This window comes from Mytilus edulis, chromosome 12 (assembly GCF_963676685.1).
Source record: "Mytilus edulis chromosome 12, xbMytEdul2.2, whole genome shotgun sequence".
NCBI lineage: Eukaryota > Metazoa > Mollusca > Bivalvia > Mytilida > Mytilidae > Mytilus > Mytilus edulis.
This window is the reverse complement of record NC_092355.1, coordinates 7,238,147-7,243,630: the sequence shown is the minus strand read 5'-3', so window position 1 is coordinate 7,243,630 and position 5,484 is coordinate 7,238,147.

The following is a 5,484-nucleotide window of genomic DNA, read 5'->3' as shown; positions in this document are numbered from 1 at the left end:
AAATTTCAAGTCGAAAAACGGTGATTTAATTTCCGTGTCTGTCGCTTTCGTGAATATATATATATATGTTCCAGACCATAAGACTTAGAGTATTTGGGTCCGACCGTACGCGTACGGTCTGACTAATATTAAGAAGTTGGTCACGTTTATCAGATACAAATGTATATAACTGATCAACATACAAACTTATATCTCAAATTAATGTAATAAGTTCAATAGTAAATGAAATAAAACAAAATAATGTTAAAACGATTTAAAAAAATCACGTTATAAAGCATAAAAGATTTATTTAAAGTCGGTTATACCAGAGACATATATATGTGTTTATATGTCTCTGGTTATACATATAACGTTGATTTAATCTGTTAATTTCCTGTATTTAGCTTTTCAGTAATTCATAAATTGAAGCCAAGTATATGCTAAGTGAAATTGAAGTTATCGGAAGTAAACTAAGACTGAGAGGACAATCGTTTTAGAATATTAAGGAACTTTACAAAAAAAATGCAAAGCAACGTGCATGAACAAATTATGTTACTGTAAAAAAAAAATATGACGTCCTTAGTGGAAGCAGAGACATATATACACATGTGTATATATGTCTGTGGTGGAAGTCAGTGTCACCTTGAGTACCAAAATAGAATTTACGCATATACAAATAAACACGTATTTAATTTCAATTGTTTGCTTAATCATTTTATCCTCATACATGTAAAACAAATATTTGTTTAAGTTTAACCCATGTGATCCCAAAACATCAGCTGGACCGTACGCGTATACTCATGCGGTCCAACCGTACGCGTATGTATGGAACGCCGTAACTGCCTTATGTGTACTTGTTTCTAGATACGCTTATACTTTTCAATATATGCACATCGTTTTTCTATATATGCACATACTTTTTCTCTATATGCACATAGTTTACTTGATATGCACATAGTTTTTCTATATATGCACATAGTTTACTTTATATGCACATAGTTTTTCTATATATGCACATAGTTTACTTTATATGCACATAGTTTTTCTATATATGCACATAGTTTACTTTATATGCACATAGTTTTTCTATATATGCACAAATATATTTTATTTTGGTCCAGGGGCCAAAACAAGAGGCCCAAATGTGTCTAAGTCATATTTCAGGCAAGAAGTTTACGAAAGTTTTGAACGGGAAGCTATAACTCCTGATATAATAAGTCTGCTTTCAAAACAAAATTTGCAGTTTTTAGGTATTCCAAACGCAACCGACATGATGAGATTGCGGGCAGAATGTGTAAAATATGGAAAATCCAAACCACAGAAAATAGGAGGATACTCTGGAGCACCAAAATTTGATATTGATAAATTAACATTAGACAGTTTGTTAGATTGTGGATTCCAAATATCCGATATTGCAAAACTTTTATGAGTATCAGAGCGCACAATATATCGCCGAATGGCTCAGTTTGGATTGTCAAAACAAGGCTTTTCAGAAATAGACGATGGTGATCTGGAAAGAGTAGTTTCGGAAACCATTAAAGATTTCCCAATGTGTGGCGAGCAAATGCTTCCACAACTGTTAAGAACGAAGGGTTTAAAAATACAACGATGGCGACTAAGGGACTGCATTCATGAAATAGATTCGTCTGGAGTTCGAGCAAGGAAAGCTGGTCGTCTCCATCGGAGAACTTATAACGTAATGGCCCCTAACCATTTGTGGCACATAGACACCAACCATAAACTAATTCGATGGCGGTTTGTAATAATTGGTGGCATTGACGGGTTTAGTAGGATGATTATGTTTCTTTCGTGTAATGACAATAACACTTCTAAAACTGTGTTGGAAAGCTTCCTCACCGGTGTTGATAATTATGGCATACCATTAAAAGTAAGATCCGACAAGGGACGGGAAAATGTTTCTGTAGCAGATTTTATGCTGACGGAACGAGGTGAAAGCGGCATGATCACAGGTCCCAGTACACATAATCAACGGATCGAAAGACTCTGGAGGGACATTTTTGAAGGCGTCTTGTGCTATTTTTATAATCTTTTCTACTACATGGAGGATCATGATATCCTTGACCCCTTAAATTGATCTACATTTGGCAGCGCTGCACTATAATTTCAAGGATGAAATTAACAGAAGACTGAATGTGTGGTCTACAGCATGGGGTTGTCACAGAATAAGGACCGTTAAGGCTACTCCCCTGCAGCTTTGGGGCTCAGGGCAAGTTCAGAACCCAGTTGGCATGCAAATGAATGAGACGGAATTACCAGAATTAGGAGTTGGAGAACAGAACAATGAAGCTACCAGAGATGGAGAAAGGCCAATTTTTCAACCCTTAAATCTTATAAATGAACAATGTAGGGAGATCCTAAATAATGAATTGAATCGATCAGGCGAGAACTTTGGTATTGATGACTATTTAAAGTCTTTGGAGATCATTTCGGCAAATAATTAACATTAACAAAATCATTAAAATTACATGTGATTTAAAGTAAAACATAGTTTTTGTTGTTGTTTTAGCATGATTAAAGACATAATATTGTTTTTGGTACTAGGAAGATTTTGTATTGATTCTGCACCTTTATCAACAGTTAAGATAACTTAGTACCTAAACTTTTCTCTATTATTCACCAGCAACCACAAAATATAGGCAATCTAGCATTACATAGCTCGTCTCAAACCAGGTTCTGATTACAGAACATATTGACATGTAGTAGTTATAAAAGTAAAACTAGAGGTATTTTATGCAATGCTCACACAGGGCTACCCCACGTACCCATCAACATAAATAGTAAATTATTCCGTATAAGGTACCCCCAGTTACAAGAGTTTGTGACCTTGACATACTTTATGTGCCTGTCCCAAGCCAGGATCCAGTGTTCAGTGGCTGTCTTGTTTTTATTTGTTGTTTTGTTTTCATGGGGTCATTTTGTCGCTGTGTCTTCCAGGTTGTTTATGTCTAGTTGCTTGCACTTTTTGTAAGGAGCCTGCTTGAACTCACTTGGTAGTGTAGGTGATGCCATTGTTGAAGACCACTACAGTGACCTTTGGCTGTTGTTTTGTGCATGTCCTTGTGCTGTTCTGTGGTGGGATGATATATCATGTGTTTTTTTCCCCCTATCAGTTCTTTTATATATAATGATGGACTAGTGTTGCAAAGTGTTCAAAAGCTGTTGTATTTGCAAAGATGCGGCATAAAAATGACATGAAATTTCATTCAAAAAGATTGCATTTTATGAACAAGTAGATGTAAATTGTAATGCATAAAGCATTTACACTTTGAGCTTAGTATAATAATACATGTACGGGTTAAGTCTTCTGTGAACTTAATAAATATGGAAATAAGACATATTTGGCACTTGCAATGTTTTATGAGGTCAAAGTCAAGTAGTATACAGTGGATTCCTTTTAATCACATAACCAATTTGTTATAGAACAAGAGGCTCAAGTGGTGAGCCTGTAACCTCACCTGGTATGCTTGGTATAGGACCTCCCATGGATGGTTCATACCAAGTTTCAGTTCATTTGGCTCTACTTTTACAGAGGAGAAGAAGTTTTAAATTTCAACCAATCAAAACATGTAAATCCTCATGGCAGCCATTTTGTTTTTAACGGACCTGGATGATTTATGCAAATTTTGTAAAGGACCTCCCATGGATGCTTCATACCAAGTTTCAGTTCAATTGACCCAGGGGTTTCAGAGGAGAAGATCAGAATGTAAAAGTTTACGGACGGACGGACGACGGACGCCAAGTGATGACAAAAGCTCACCTGGCCAAAAATGTGCAACTAACAGGAATATGCAATTATAATCAAAGCCCCAACGGTGCTAAAACTAATTGCAACTAGAAGTAGGGCTGTCGGAACGACATCAATACCCGCACCCCACATTGTTTTGAAATATTACTATTTTTAATTACTTATTGCACATCTACAGATGATGGACACTCATATGCAACAATGAAGAAGTAGTTCCAGGGACATGAGGCATGCCTGAAATATGACTTAGACACATTTGGGCCTCTTGTTTTGGCCCCTGGACCAAAATAAAATATATTTGTGCATATATAGAAAAACTATGTGCATATAAAGTAAACTATGTGCATATATAGAACAACTATGTGCATATAAAGTAAACTATGTGCATATAAAGTAAACTATGTGCATATATAGAAAAACTATATGCATATAAAATAAACTATGTGCATATAGAGAAAAAGTATGTGCATATATAGAAAAACTATGTGCATATATTGAAAAGTATAAGCGTATCTAGAAACAAGTACAAATAAGGCAGTTACGGCGTTCCATACTATGGTCGGACCATATGAGTATATGTATACGGTCCGGATCGTACGCGTACGGTCCACATACTCATATGGTCTGGAACATATAGTGATATTTTCACTGAACTCAAAAGGAAAAGACCTAAAATGCTTATATGTACTAGGGCCTATATATAACTTAAGGGGAACTGTTAATAAATAATCCAATTTAGTGTCATTCTCCCCCCCCCCCCCCCCCCCCCAACTTTGTTCATTACAAATACTATACAAACCGGCAGTTAACCCAATACTATAAACTTGAAAAAAATCGACTTGGCGGTTAATTCCTCATTTGGTGACTAATTTGTGGTCATTTGTTAAAAATGAAATTAAACATGCATGTATATATAGATCTATATAAATATTTCTAAGATATGCACTATTAAATCAGCACTTGGCTGATCCAGACCTTTTTTTGAAGGGGGGATTTTCATAAGGTGGTGGGGACACTGACTGACATAAGCGGGGGTCCGCTCAAGTCATGCTTCACTGTTTCCATATAGCTATATAACCAACCTAGTCAGTTTCCCCACGAAATGCGGGAGGGAGACTGGGCCTCAGGCCCCCTCCCATGATTCGCCTATGCTAATCAAATTATAATAAAGAAATATACATTGTTCCCCATTTCCATTCTCAATTTTATATCACTGACTTACTGTCAAACTTGGTCAGACGGCAAACAGTTTTAATTTAGTTTGCGTTATATAATTAATTGTTCAAAGGTTAGACCTACTATATATATAGTATATAAATAGTCATTTTTTTCTACGTATATCATTTGCTTGTGTTACTGGTATTTTTTTTAATTTTTTTTTAATATAACGACAGCTCATATAATAGTTAGTTCTATACACTGAATATCTTTTCAAGAAAAGGATATTTATGTTTTAAATCTAGCTATTTATTCCATGTCTAGCTTTTGTTCTTGTTTTTAATTGTGTGCTGTTATGCTATGATTGAAGGCCAAATGTAACCAGATTGTAGTCTTGTCATGGAACAGAAGTCCCTTCATAATATAAGTTCCAAAAGGAAAAAATATTTTGGAATATTATTTCGAATTCCACAGGAATTAATATTACAGTATATGTTCCTAACGGAACAAATGGTATAGAATATTTATTCCAACAGGAATAGATATTATGACAATGTTTATAACAAAGTTGTCATCTAATT